Genomic DNA, 16,160 nt, shown 5'->3' with positions numbered 1-16,160 from the left:
TCCAAGCAGACAATGTTATGCAGAAAGTCTTTCTAAAGAAGTTAAATGGGAAAAGCAAAACAATGCTGACTGTTGGCATAAAGAAATGCTATGTCCATGGTAATATTTGTCTCATCCTTCCTAACCTGAATATGAAAAGTAATATACAAACATAAGCTTTTACAAACGATATGGTAAGAACCATCTTCCTGCATGTAGAAAATCTGAAAAGCTACATAGCATTTATATCTACAAATCTTTAAACATTCTAGAATGTTTGGATCCAGAATGTGGAGACAGATCCATCCAAATATTTATTCCACAATATTATTCAACAATTTAAAAGTATTCCAAAAGTGTATCACATATACAAATATGCATGCTATTTATGAAAACTAATATGGAGTCATTAGATATACTATAGATCTAATAATTCTGCACAAATACCAAGTTGGATTTTGCATTGTCTTATAGCCCACCTCAGTGACCAGACTTTCACAAAATCTATTAAACAAGAATGGATTTGAGGGGCAGAGATTATATCCTCCAATGCCTTACAAACCATAACACAAAACAGCCTGAAAAAGAAAACAGCAAAACCTGTCCAGGGAATTTTAATGTTATACACTGTCAAACCATACGAATCAGTCTTACATAAAATTCAGAACTAATCAAGCTCCTCAGGACTCAGTTCCTTATGGTCAATTTTATCTCAAAGGACATTATGTAGTATGTACTTTGATGGAGAATTAAATACAGTATAAGAGGCAATGTGCATCAGATATCTGAAGATACATGTTATTTATTAATGCAGCATCCTCAGTATCAAGGGGGGAGCTCTATTTTTATATAGCAGACAATGTACACAGTATGATTTTTAAGGTTCTCATAAACACAGAAACATATACAACACAGCCTTCCATTAATCCAAAATAGTATTTTTCTTCTTCCTTCCCACTAAAGACATAAAACACTTCCTCTCATTTCACAAATTACATTACAGTTTAAAGTGTTTGTTTGACCTCTGTCTTTAAACATGAGTACATCTTAGTTTTCCTGCATATATAAGAACAACCAAAGAAAAATACAGGAAAGCAAATGCTGCTTAAAAGAGTTATCAAATGACTTTATATAAATACATACCTGCTGGCATGTTACTATGGTAAATTCTGTTGGTAAATTTGCAAGGCCAATGACTTTAATAATCTTTCTTCCCCTCTGACTCTCTCTTCTATGCACAAAAAGACAATGTGTAGAAAACTAAGTTACTAACCTCTGTATTCCTCCTGGAAAAGCAGTTCTCTAAACTCTGCTCAGTCAAATTATAAAACCCACCTACAGACAGCTTTGCTAATGAAAAGGGGGTGATTTTCTGAACAATAGAAGAATTCCTCCGCATTTAGAATGCAGAGTTCCCATTAGAGCTAAGAATCAGAAATGCCAGTTTTACCTCTGTTTTTTTTAATTGATATTGCCCAGCCCTCTTCTACGGTCCAGTGAGACAGTGTTTGTGAAATGATTAAAAAGAACTGAGATCAGATCAAGAGGATAGAATAATGGGAAAGGAATGCTAGGTTAGCCACAGTGCAAAGTGCTGGGAAAGAAGACCAAGAGACTTGTTAGCCTATTGTTTTTATTCCCATCTGCTCTTTAGACATCTCAGAACTCTTTGATTCTTTATTTACTCTGATAAAAATGGGTTAAAAGTTGCCCACTTACATCAGAATTTGAGAACAAGTTACAGATCTTTTTAAAAAAGGAAAATAAATAGAAATCCTTGAATTATATCAAGTTTCCAAAAGGTCATCACTGTCTCTACTGTGGCCTTTCCCCCATCCCAAATCCTCTATCAATATGTCATAGTGAGTTAGGCAAAGACAAAAGAGAGGCTCAGTGTGAAAACTGCACATATATCTAATCCTGACAAAGCAATGAATAGGCCTTCACAAGTATAATTATACTTGTTTATTTGTTACCACGTACAGAGAACTGATGAAAAAATCCATCAAAGTGGTATTATGCAGACACCAAGAGCTTCTTTTCTTTGGTTGCTAAAGCCACATTGAGGCTTAAATTCCTTATTGTTAAATTCAGAAGGAAAGGGGGGAGGAGAGAAAGATTTTAGTTAGACTTTTTTTTGTATCAGTTGCTGTCAGATCTTTTGTGTACAGCACTGTATTATTAGATGCATTAGCTACAGGCTTGCTCACTCAGCTCCCTCATTTTAGACCATACAAGAATCCATAATTATAAAGTACTGTACCCAGTACCTTTTAAAGAGGGTGTGGCAGGCATCTGGCTGACCACAAGTTGAGCAGATTTAAAAACAGTCCATTTTCTCACAGTTTAGGTATTCAGAATTTCCAAACACAGGTAAATTACCTGTACCGAAGTCATTAGTGCTAATTCTAATGAGCTAATTCTAACCAGAATCAGACTGAAAATGAATCTATACAGAGTACAAATGTAGTCAAAAAGAAACTCACCATGCTGCTTTTATAAAAGTTTTATATGCTATCTTAGATGCATGTGATGCTTTTTGGATATCCATCTAAAACCTGTTTCTAGTACAAGAAGGAAAACCTTGAAGAAACCACTGAAGCAACTATAAAATACCATGTTAGTTGTGTGATAGAAAGACAACATTTTTTCAACCAAAAGTACCAAAAAGCAAATATACTAAAAGACCTTAAATCAAACAGCTCTACAATAGAATTATTTAGGGGTTCAGGGTTGGGAAAGAGGATGCCAAATAACCCCTCCTTGCTTTACAGAATAGAATTATATCAAAGTAAAAGCAGTATGCATAGTTAATGTCTTTGTGAGCTTTTCAATTTAAAACAGAAAAGCAGTAATTTTTCTTTGCTGGCAATCTGGAAACACTCTGGAGTTAATTACAGCTGATTCCAAGTGAACGACACAAACAAAGACCAGTCTATGTCCAGACAATTATACTGCATTAACCAGCTTAGAGCTTCCTGCTGATGTTTCAGGGCTCTTCTATTACACCCTTCTACCTTCCCAGCATGATAGAAAATGCTTCTGCAAGAAGGAATTAATGAAGAGAACTGCAAAAGAATGTGTGACGACCTCTCCTGACATGGCAAAAACTTTGCACCCATGTCATGACAAAGGGGAGAAGGTAATTAAGTTTGAATAAAGGGATGTAATCAAATATACTCTACACTTAAGACAGGACTTTAAAGAGAAAACTAGAAAAGTTTGCAAATGGCATACTTGACTAGCTGTTCCAACACTCTGTTGTTTCATCTGTTTCTCCTCTATCACCCTCAAAGGTTATCTTTTCAAACTTTTAAAAATACTATATTATAATGAACCCATGTGTGATTTTTGAGCTTTTCGTGCTCATAAAGATGAAAAATACTTTGCATCACATATTAAAGAATCAGTGGTAGACCATACATTTTAGCAAGATAGCAGTCTTTGATATGTTTAATTCAATTATCAATCTGGAACACTACTGCTTAAGCCTTTCTATTTTCTCCCCCAGTTTCCAAGAAACAACTGTAATTCCTTTCCTTTTGAAACAAGTTACGGAAATGATCACTAGTAAAACTACTGCAGAGTAAACTGATTTCTTTTCTGAATCATTATATAATACAGATCTAATTTATTGCATTATCCATGACAACAATTTTTTGTGGTTTGAATTGTATATTCACTGTAAAAACTGTGTCACTTGGAGGTGAATATTTCACATTGACAGCAAAGTGAGTCACAGTAACTGGCAATATTCTCTTTCCTGTGGTGTTGTTTTAGCAGAAGCTCTGGCACTGGGATTTCATGACCAAGGAGGTCTAATTAAATGACCTATAGCTAAATATCAGAAAACACTAGATGGAAGACAATGCAACTCTTTTTTTTCTCATTTCTTTCTTTCAGAGAAAGGTGCATCTGAAGACCAGTGTCTCAGTGGGCTCTGAACACTAATCACTTTCTTTTGTCTTATCTATGCAAAATAGGATTAGGATTACAATGATTATTGCTTAAACCCATTGGTTTTTTCCAGCTACATAAATATTAATCTACAAATCAATCAAATTCTTTATTGTGCTGCATGCAGCATAATCTGTGAAAGGTTAGATAAATTACAATAATTTTATAGGAATGTTCAAAAAGAATATCCAAACCAAAAATTCATGTTAGTAATCCTACCCAAAACAAAAGTGTAACAGTCACAGGATCCATTAGGAATTACTTTTTTGTAATTCAGTGCACACATATACATCTCTCTCTCTCTCTCTCTCTCTCTCTCTATCTATCTATCTATCTATCTAAATAATTTCTACTCTTAAAATCTTAACAATTTAATTTATTTGATTCCAAGCAGCTGTAGTGCCAGATTATATACTGAACAGTCTATTTGCATTCACATTTACTCAGAAGTACCACTGTCATCAATAGGTCTTGCTGTCAAGTAAGCAGGAATAGGTCTGAAAGCCCAGAACTAAATTGGAAGCCTTAAAAAAGGAAATTAAAGAGAACTTGAAAGTTAACTGTGCTACACATAGAATAAGAAAAAACAGTGCTTTTTTCTCTCATTAAAATTACCAAATACTATTCCAAGAAGCAAGATCCACTTAAATCAGTGAAACTAAAGTTCTAAATAAATGTGTTTAGGAGTAGAGTGGTCTTATATAGTAACTGATGAAATCAAAAGTAATAAAAATCATTTCAGACCTGTATTCACTATATAAATGTGTGACAATGGATGTTTTAAAACAGTACACTGTTACCTGATGAGTTTTACAGTATCAAAAATACTTTTCATTGCACAACTCATTTAAATCAGTGTGACTTCAGTTAATCTTTAGTAACTTAAGCCTCATCCATTACAATCGGGTACTCTATGTATGTATGACCAGTTCTGGATCCAACTCTTTTCTCTAATGAAAGTAATTGATGGCTTTAAGTACATTACAATATAAAATTAAAGACATGATACCCTCATGGCTGTGCTATAACTATACGTAAGGCAGAATCCACAAAGAAAAGCTCCCATGAAATCTCTATAAATAAATGGACTTGTGTTCAACTGCATGTGTTTCTATATAACATAACATTTTCAGCAGTGCAAGAGACTGCAATATTCAATATAATCTCATACTAAGCATCTACCATGTCAGAAGAAAAGAATTTTAAACATAGTTTAGCCATTAAGAAGCCACTTATTGTCCTGGAATAATCTTGTGGCATATTTCATTTGGACAGTGAAAGATCAGCTGGGACATTTGTTTATATTATGCAGAACCGCTTGTCATTTTTTCAGGGCAAGTTAATTTGACTGCTCTGCATAAGTGAAATGAGCAATTCAGTAATTAACTCTTGTGTTTTAAAATGTATGAACTTTAATTAGTTTTCATTATAAATAAACAAATGTCAACCATAATTATAAGCTTCTTCATTTAACTACATATTATCTCTTTTCAAACAGGCTTGATGTCGGACAAATTAAAATCAAGTAGGCAGCAATTTTGAGTAGAATTTTACATAATCTCCTAGTAACTTGATTATTTAACTTCAATGTCATTAAAGGAAAAGTATTTCACAAAAAATAATTATAAGAATTCCAACAGGAGTCAGGCTTAATTGTATTGATTCAAAAGATGCAGGTATACTGGAACCATGTTAAGAACTAAAGCTATCTTAAATCTACAATTACTACTGAAATAAATTTACCTGTTACGAAAAAAGTCAATTTTAGGCTGATGTCTCCCCACCCACTCCTGCCACATACAAACCAGTTAAAATCATTCTTTATCCAATAATTTTACACTATAAGCAGCAACATATCAAAGTGGAACAACTTCAAGGCATGGAAACATAGAGGTTTATTTACTGACTAGTATATCTATTAAGACCAAGAACAAGTGAAGCTGTCAGGACATAATGAAGGTAAATGATTAGTTAGCACTGAAGCTGTGCTCTTCTTCAGTGCAATAAGAGTTAATTAAAGTTTACCCCCAAACATCAACCAAAGCAGGATGTTGATCAGGTTTCAGCATTAAGTGCAAACAGACAATGGTTGGCAGCAATTAGTGCAGCTATCAGATGACATGCAACAGTAATTATACATTTAAAACAGGTCAATGTCTGAAGGAGAAGAGGAACCTAATCAGCTTCCTTTGACTATGCATATTCAAAAATCAGGAAACAGATATCAGATATTTCTTAAGACTATAAATCAATAGAATTCAACACAAAAAACATTGTATAAGTATCCAAAAAAGGAATAATTCATTCTTAATGAAACAGAAGAAATCAACGAACAATTTGCAAGAAAAGTAAATGCTAGTTAGATCAAATAAACTACTCTCTGATGCATTTCAAAGTAAAAAAATAAAGAGGCAGACAAGTACCATGGGTTTAAAAGCCAAGGTTGGTAACTATTCAAAACCGGAAGAACCAGCTTAAACCTGTTAATTGTCCTTCTGGTTTTTCTCCTTCTCACCATTCTTTCTCTCTTTTTTTTCAGCTTCTAATTTTTTCTCTCCCTCACACACACCATGCTATTTCAGCCTTTCTTCTTCTCATTCTCCTCCTTCCACATACTAGGCAGCAGGAATTATCTCTCTTTTTTTTAATACTTTGAAGAGTTCTTGGTCATGAGGAAGAAAGGAACAATCAGTTTCCTAGAGGCCCTGTGAAGAAATGAGCCTTCCAGGCCTGCCTTAATCCTTGTTTGTAGGATAGATTAGAGACACCTAATTTGTAACGATGACACTAGAGGCTTCGGACAGGTTTTAATTAACTACAATTCATTAGTCTTTTAAAGGAAAAAAACTCTTCCAGTATCTATGCCAAATTTCAGGTGTCTTGATTGTCTTAGAGCTATCAAAACACATATTTATTTATTTATTTATTTATTTATTTATTTATTTATTTATTTATTTATTTATTTATTTATTTTATATCCTGCCTATCTAGTCCCTCAGGACCACTCTAGGCGGCTTATTTATACACAGATACATTGTCTTTTATTTTAAAAGATGCAATATAACCTGGCATCTCCAGTTCCAATCATTGAAGATAGCTCCATAGACAGGACAGTACTGAATTTTAAGAGTACAAAACGGGGTCACACCTGCTAGCTACAAAACTGTCAAAAAAATACCCTACCCCCAAAAAACCATCAGTGTCTCAGCTTGAACAAAAAAAGAACATCTGATTACACTAGATTCTACATATCCCATTTCTCCTCCAATTCTTTCTGCTGTAACCATCCAAACACCATCCTATACTATATTAGACTCTCCCATAATCCTTTAGAACCATATTCAGATGGTGCATGTTAATTACTGTGATGAGGTGATAAGCAAAGCATCACTGCAATTAAGAATAACAACTCTCTGTATTCGGCTCACTTAGAAGCTAGTTAATATATTCTCATATTCATTTAATTAATAGATAATTTAATAATATATGTTCTCAAGTCAATCTTATATATTCTTCAAACCTCTAAGTTTAAAAACTATACAAGTGTTTCTCATACTTAGTTGCTATTATTCCATAAAACGTAAAATATTAAATAAGAGAAGAACAAATCTTGTTCAAAAGGCAATCCTGCTATCTCATAAACTTTCAAACTCCTTTGAGAATCCCAACAAGCATGTATGGTAAATATGAATGGTCAAGTTTACCTGGACTTTCAATTCCCGCTCAATATAACAGCAGTCCTCTTCTGGGTTAGTTACTGGTTAAGAAACTAAGGCAATAAACAAATACAATATATGTGCAGTTCCTATAATGGAGAGATGTAAACAGTGAGGTTCTCTCTGTGTTATATTTTTAGACCAGTTTTTTAAACTTTTCATTAACCATCTGTTATTAGGGTGAACAATGATTTGTCCAAACTTGCAAATGACAACAAAGTGTCAATAAAAGGAATCACGAAGAACATCTAAAGCATTCTGTCCTACTAGAATGCCGGTAAGAGAAAGAGCATTAAAATAACAATTTCAACTCAGTGCAAATACAAATTTGTCCTGGTTTGGGCAACAAATCTGGTTTATATGTATGTTGATGGGATCAGAACCAGCAATGACTGATCACGAGAGGGATCTTGGAGCTACAGTGGATGCTTGAGTAAAACCATCAATCCATTTTAAGGATTACTAGAAAGTAAGTTTTAAAAAATAAAACTGTAAACATTATAATATCTTTACAGAACTACGGCAGCCATGCTTGGAATTATACATATAGTTCTGGTTACTGGAGCACAAAAGAGATAATCAGGAAGAAGACAACCAAAATGGTCAAGTTTCTAGCGCAATTCCCTTTCAAGAGATACATTTTTTTTTAAATTGGAAAAAGGGAGAAGAAATGGAGGATACGACAGAGACATGTAAACGTAAGCATGATGTAGAGAAAGTAGACGGAGGATATTTGTCACGTGAGGTCATCCAGTGAAGTCAAATGGTGGGCAAGTCATGAAGAATAAACGTACTTCATACTGACCACAGTGGATGTAGTGATGACTGCCGAATTAGATAGCTGTAAAACTGGATTGACAAATTAATGGAGGGGAAAACTATCAATTGCTTCTAGTCATGATGGCTCCATATTACCCCCAATATCAAAGGCAGCATGCCTCCAAATACCAGTTATTTGGAAACATGAGTAGGGATGTGCAGTTGTGCTCTTCTTCTGCTTGGGGACTTCCCACAGGTATCTGACTGCTCACTGTGGGAACAGAATGCTAGACTAAACAGAACTTTGATCTTATCCAGCAGGAGACTCCCTATGTTCTTATGAAAGAGTCCCAATTGTCTTGCTACTATTACTGATGCTTGAAAGCCATTTTCAATAGAAGTGTTTCAAATAAATACCTCGACATTAAGGTTATCTAATTTAATTTCATGGTCTAAATTACAAATGCAAACGATCTATTGGAAATAATGCCAAAATTACCGAGCAGACATAACCCTGCGTAATTCTATAATTATAGTTCAGATAACACAGTGCCTAAGGAACTATCTTGTAACGAGATGGATAGATGGCCAAATATTATCTCTCCTGTTCCTATTTGGACTGTGTTTGTATGTACTTTGAGCTCTTGCATTCTGGTACTAACCACAATCCCCAGAAAATGTTGGGCTACAAATGTCAGTATCTATTATCATTGGCCATGCTGGCTAGGATTATGGAATTGTTGTCCAGCAATATCTAGAGAGCCAATACTGAGCACCAGTGCCTTAGATTATTCATAGCACAATGAAAATAAGCATTGCATATAATTCAATAGGCTTAACATGAAGTCCAGCATTAACAAAACCACTTGTGTCAGCTCAGTCCTAAAAACATATGTAGTGACTAGAAATGCTGATAGTCACAAATGTTTAGCAGACTACCTATAAAAAAAATCATTACAGATGATTTTATTTATCTTTTCAACAGAGCTTTAGCTTTTCCTGTCCAACAGGCTAGACAAATTCTGCAACCTTAAGTAACTGCCTACTACTGAAGAAGAAAATGTACCAAAATACAGGTGGATGCTCAGAAGCATTGAATACTGAGAGTCCTGAATATGAAGAAAAGAAAAATGATGCCAAGACATTGCCTTTGTGTTACTGAAAACAAATGATCACTATTTGCTTCTTCACCAACAAATCAACATTTGGGTCTTAAGAAATATGTGCCATATTTAAGACCCAAGAATCCTCAATTATAAAAAGAGAATGTGTGGATATTGAGAGTTGTTTCACACTTACAAATAAATGGCAAAAAAAAAGAAGAGCAAGTGACTTTTGCTTCTTTTTTCCCTGCATCTATTATGAAATAGGAAGCTGAGTTGATCTCCCCTGCTGCTTCTTTATAACATACAAACCAGCCTTAAGGTGGTTGGTCTCAGCTGTCCTGGAAGTCCTGGCTTCATTGCAGCCAGATGAAAGTTGGTTTCTAACATAAAGAAAAGGAGCTACAGCATAGAAATATTTAGATACTGTATGGTGAATTAGAAGTTCAAAGGGAGGGGAGAGAAACAGTCATAGGAAATAAGAATGCTACATTTCATTCATTTCTAATGGTTCTTTGTTACATTACCTCCCACAGATATATGCATGTGCTGTAATTCACTCCTAAATGAATGCTGAAAATGCAATCAGATGAAATTTCTCAAAATGTCAAAGGTTCTGTGCATTTTAATATGATAGTATGGAATCAAACAAAACAGTGCTAAATTGTGCAAAAACATCCTGTGATGATGGATACCATTTTTTTTTACTGGAGTATAATTAAATTAGAGGCATAAATTTACACAACACACTGCCTCACTATTTTACACTTACTGGACAGCAGCCTGGGGCAATGTCACAGACATGGTCCCTTCCCCCAACACACACATACAACAAACTTCATTTTTCCAACTAATTCTGTTATGCTAGGGATTTCTGAACGGAGTTAGCTAATCCAAGTATTTCCCTAGAGCTGTATTTAAGCTGTGGCCCACTCCCAGAAAAAAAAGTGTCTTTTCAAAAGCCCTTTTGCCCCCTTCAGCACTCATATGCTCATTGGTCCTGACATTTTCACTTCAGCCATGACAAATGAGCTGATAGCTGTGATCAGATTGCACACAAATACTGCTTTATCTAAAGACATATCATTAACTATCATCACTATCTTCTAGTATGATTCTTCTTTTGATTAATTTATTGTGAAAATGCAAGTCAGTTTTAAAGCACCTAAATCTGAAGTAACTACAAATAAACTCCACTAAATATGAAAAGGGCAGATTTGAACAGGATTAGAACATGACTCTATTAACTTTATTTTTCTCTTGGGATTTAACTAACTGTACTCAATTTTAACTCCAGTGCAAGTATGGATTTTTAGTCTTTTACACATACCTCCCCATTGTTGATTAGCATGCACCCCCATTTATGGAAAAACATAAAGTGAAGCATTCAACATGCCAAATAAATTAGAAAAGTGATGTCTGAATCAGAATAACACAAAATATATTGTTGCAGTGTACCTTAACTTACATCTGCTTTTCTAACGTGAGATTTTTAATTTTCCTGTAAGCAAAATCATTTCATCTCTTCAATCTTTGCAGCAGCACTAAAGCTAAACTATTTTGAAAGAAAATCATTGGGTGCTATACTGTAAGGGCAATCTCCCTGTAAAGGCTGAAGAACCTAAGTTCCAGTTTCAAAATTGTTACTAGATCTAGAAGCTTTGCAGGGTATATTATTTATTGTAACTTTTCCTAGCAATTCATCTGAGAATAAACACAGAAGCAGAGTCAACTCTAATACAACAGATCTTGGGAATGGAGGTCATGCTTTGAGGTAAAGTGCTATTCACTTCTGGACCATGCAAGGAGCTCTTTATTCCTGTTCTCATTGGAATCAGTTCCCCTTACCAGAGCAAGAACAAAGCCAAGTGCTCATGTGAGGTTTATGAATAAATCAGAGGTGAGCCACTTTAAGTGCCGCTCATGATTTTCCTGTTGACAGTGAGCACTTAAACAGTCTTCTAGGACTAGCAACCTCTGGCAAATCTTAATAGTTCCTAATCTGCACCATGCTTCATTTCCATCAAGACATGATTTGTCCCATTTTTTCTCAAGTTTTCACCTCTTGAATAACTTTAATGCCACCTTCCTAAAAACATGACTGTCCCTTTTCAAATGTCAAGCCCAAATTATATATACATAAAAAAATCTACATTGCTTTCCCTAGAAAGCCAGCTACTGATATAAAAAGAAAGAAAATTATTGTGGTGATTTTCTCTCTATTCCTGAAATGTGATTGTAATTATAATAGTAATATGAATATTATTGTAAATCAAGATGATACATAATTCTAAGCATTACTGTCACATGTGTTTTAAATCTAATCCAACATCAAGAGAACACTGACTGAAATCTTGTTGCACAGTTACACAAATGGTGTGACTTGCAGACACAAATTCCCTAAAGCTAAGAAATCTCTGTCACGCAACTTGGCATGCAACAGATAACATCTATGGAGAAACCTTAGCTTATAGCAATTCATGTCTAAAAATTATACTATTTGCACAACCACAAAATAGGATTTTAGCCTGTATTTTACATAACAAAAATGAATAGCTGGAGCAAATGCTAAAATGATGGGAGAACATAGGCATTAATCTGTTGTATGCTAACAGGGCAAAATACTATAAAATGGCCAAAGTACCCTGAGCTCATATTATGGCATTGCGAAATTTGTGGGCAGATTCCATTGACTGCACCCAGGGTGGATTTAAATTGATGATTTTTTTTTTAAAAAAATCAAAATAGTTGGATTATTAAAATTTAAATCAGATTTTCTTTATTTAAATCTGCTTTTTAAATTCTAATCAAACTTATTTTAATGAAATGCTTCCGAGGAGAAATCTATCTAAAGATAGTTTTCCATTTAAGATAAATTATAGTTCAAAGATTATTCAGCATGAAATAGAGTTTAGTGATGCAGCATGATGCTGTATAATCATGCAATATTTATATTTTTGGTAAAATAATTCAATTAATTCAAATTATCCAAGTTGAGGTAACATGCACTTTTTCACAGTAAAAATGGTATAAAATAAAGTTCATGAAAACCTCTCAATTCCATTGTTGTTCTGCAAAGCTATGTACAAGCAATGAACACATTATCTTAAATGCTAGGTTTGAAGTTTGTTTGGAGTGAAATACATCTGTACCAGGCTCTAAGTGTGAGGAGGGAGGAGCAAGCAGTAAAAATGAAAGTGAAATCTTTTGCACAGCTTATTTATTTATTTATTTATGTATTTATGTATTTATTTATTTATTTATTTATTTATTTATTTATTTATTTATTTATTTATACCCCGCCTATCTAGTCAGTTATGACCACTCTAGGCGGCTTAACATCTTTGTGCACGTAGCTTTAAGATTGTTTTGATTTTTAAAAAGTATTTTGTTTAATCACTTCAGTTAATAAACATTGATGTTTAAGCAAATACAAAAATATGTAAGTTATATAATGTTGCTGTTTAAAACAATTGAAGTAGTTCTCCAAACATGATTAACCTATTAAACTAAAATCAGTGCGGATAGAGCTGTTTTACTACTAAGACAGGTTATTATTCTAAATATGAAATCTTAATCAGGTTGCAAATATGAAAGATTACAACTACCAGCAAGAATGAGTCTTTACATTTAAAAATCATGATTTAAATCACAGTTTAATCAACTTGATTTAAATCAAATCCACCGTGACTGCACCTCTACTGGCAAAATTCAATGGGAATGCAATCTTAGATTTAGCCTTTCTGAATTAAATTTGATACTGTAATGAAATAACTGGGCCAGAATACTGTTGAACAAAAGACATGACCATAATACTAATCATACATTAAGTTCTCATCCTTTGGTGGGGTGTCCCTTGTGTGCAATATTACCATGTTTCCCCAAAAATAAGACAGGGTCTTATATTAATTTTTGCTCCAAAAACGCATTAGGGCTTATTTTCAGGGGATGTTTTATTTTACAATCATGTCATCTTCTGGTTGCTGCACAATGGTGGAGGGCGGGGTTTCACTTAACTAGGGCTTATTTTTGGGGTAGGGCTTATATTACGAGCATCCTGAAAAATCATACTAGGGCTAATTTTCCGGTTAGGTTTTATTTTCGGGGAAACAGTAATCAAACAAGCAGTTTTCTCTTTGGCAGAGGGTTTATTGTGTGACCAATTTCACAACTAGTATGCAATCAGGCATGCAATGGACAGCCAAGCAGAGGATGGAAACAGCTTGCACAGTAATCGCTTAAGCGCACTTTCTTTTTTTACCAGGATTCTGGCCTTAGTATTTTGTATAATTTTTTAATTTCTATATTATTGAACTGGTTCTAAAAAGTTTATCCTTTCATACTGTAGCTAAATAATTTGCCATTAAGATTTCATTAGCTTTCAAGGTAGTCTTCACATGAAGAACAAAACTGACCAGCTCTATCACACAACTGTGTAATTATCCTGGCTTCTGCAAATGTAACAGTGTCAGTTCCAATGAGAAACTGATTATTTCAGAACCTATCAAGAAACACTAGCAAAACAGTTGAAATGGCATGATAAAAACTTGGAACCATACCAGACAAAAGCTTTACTTCAAAACTTGAAGCAGTATTGCTAGATCAAAGACTGCTGCAGTACTGAGAGAAAAAAATCATAGTTTTTTCCTTATGGTACTCACTTTTAAGGACAAGGGAAAAACAATTTAAAAAGGTACCTGATAGTGTATCACAAATAGAGCTGTAGGAGAAAATGGGAGCAGAAAAGGTCAAGGGGGGTAACAAGTGCTCTGCACTTTTCTCTAGATTTAACAACAGAACAGCTCTAGAAAAGTTTGATTCTCTTTGTTGTTCTGGTCTTTTGTCTCTTGACCTCAAGACTGGATATAACAGAAAAGATTCTGTTTTTGAAGTCTTAAACCAGATAACAGTATGATCTAAGGTAGCCAGCTCTTTATTGGCCCTACTCATGTGCCCTTCATAACAATCAGACATGCAGAAAATAAGCAAGTGAAACTTTTCCTCAGTATTTTATTTCTCTGTACCTGGAATATGCTTCACCTGCTTAACTTCTGTATGCCTGTTTTCTCTTATAGGAAAAGAATGGACCAAAGCCACTTGAAAAGTTGGCACCCTTTGCAGGTCTGCAAATTAACTGTGGAATTTTTTTAACTACCAAAAGTATTCCACATCCATATGGAAGCCACTGAAGGCAATCCATACCCTGCATTACAGTCACTGATTGCGACAAGCTAATGCTGGCTGGTGACTTGTCACCTTGAATAAATAATTGGCTTCAGCTCTAAGCTGATTAGAACAGAATTTTTAAATTGTTTTGCAGTCACACAAAAAAATTATCTTCTGACGTGGGATTGAAGTACATCACATTTAGCTGCTATGGCTATTGGGGCAGCTCATAAATAAGCAGGCGCTGCACCTCTGCCCACCAATGTTTGGTTGCCCCTTTGCTCATAAGCCAGCTATAATGCTAGCTGCTTCATGTGAAATCTTGTTTATACTTTTCCTTTTAAAAAAACTACTGTTAAACCATCTTTTTTAAGCCATACTTTTGATATATTGCTGTGCCTGGCTTTATTTTTATGCTCATCATCATCATCCAACAAGTCACTTCTAATTTATGGAGATTCTTCTCAGGCTTTTCTAGTCAGTGAATACTCAGAAGTGTTTTACCATTCTGTTTTCTGGGGCCATCCTGGGACTCTGCAGCTCAAGGCCACAGGCTGGCTTTTCTCCCCTGGAGGCACAGTGAGGAATCGAACTTCCAACCTCTGGTTCCATAGCCAGATACCTAACTCACTGAGCTATCCAGCCAGCGGTAAATAAATGTTCATATGATTTACATAATAAGCATAAATGTTACCTCCCCTTGGTTTACAGCAGCATAACTTACCTCAAATCATAGCTAGAAAAAAAAAAGCTTTTCATCTGTATCACTTTCTCATTACTTTTCAAGATTTAAATTAAACACATTATCTGTTTATCTTGGTTTAAAAATAAAATGTGAATGTATCCTAAGCAGTAAAAAGGTTTCTGTTGTGTTTTGTTTTCCTTAAAAACATGCAAATTGACTTCACCGGCCCTCTACATCATAACATGTTTCCTCTCAAGCTTTGCTATGGTCAATGCTGGAATATATGTGTGCAGTAATTTGTAATTTAACATCATACATAAAAACCTCAAAACATGCCCAAATTTAAAACTTAATCATCCATCCACACAGTATCAATTACAAACCAGGCAGAATTTGTCCCTAAGACTGATCTAATTGTGTACTTGCTGAGCCATACAAGATTTGTATAGAGATACATGCATATATATGAGAGAGAGAGAGAGAGAGAGAGAGAGAGAGAGAGAGAGAGAGAGAGAGAGAGAGAGAATGGTGTTTGAGCTATGTGAGATGCTCAGGGGACTGATTTACTACTGCCACCCCCACCCAGTGATTTTCCATGGCCAAGCAGGGACTTCTGCATTGGTCTAATCTAACACTTCATCCATTACATTACTGGCTCCTCTCTCTGCGTACAAAATTTGCAAATCTGTTGGCTTCTACTGAGAAGTTGGAGGAAGATGGAGGATTAACGTTTTTAGCCTGCAATCCACTGTGGCAGACCAAGATGATAACCAGCTTGATGGTGGAAAAGGAGGT

General features: G+C 34.7%; 1 protein-coding gene across 19 annotated transcripts in view; it reads right to left on the bottom strand.

Annotated features, from left to right (window-relative positions):
• The window catches only part of ZFHX4 (zinc finger homeobox 4), a 271,320-nt gene that overhangs the window by 214,276 nt on the left and 40,884 nt on the right, over positions 1–16,160 (bottom strand). For 2 of the 19 annotated variants that reach the window (XM_078393536.1, XM_078393535.1), the window contains exon 2: positions 1,123–1,210. The exons of the other annotated variants lie outside the window; for them this stretch is intronic. The gene's annotated coding sequence lies outside the window, so the exon portion shown is untranslated. The remainder of the gene's footprint in view (positions 1–1,122; positions 1,211–16,160) is intronic. 19 annotated transcript variants of the gene reach the window in all.

The sequence above is a fragment of the Pogona vitticeps genome, chromosome 4 (genome assembly GCF_051106095.1).
Source record: "Pogona vitticeps strain Pit_001003342236 chromosome 4, PviZW2.1, whole genome shotgun sequence".
Taxonomy (NCBI): Eukaryota; Metazoa; Chordata; class Lepidosauria; order Squamata; family Agamidae; genus Pogona; species Pogona vitticeps.
The sequence above is the reverse complement of the archived record's forward strand: the minus strand, read 5'-3'. Positions and strand labels throughout refer to the sequence as shown.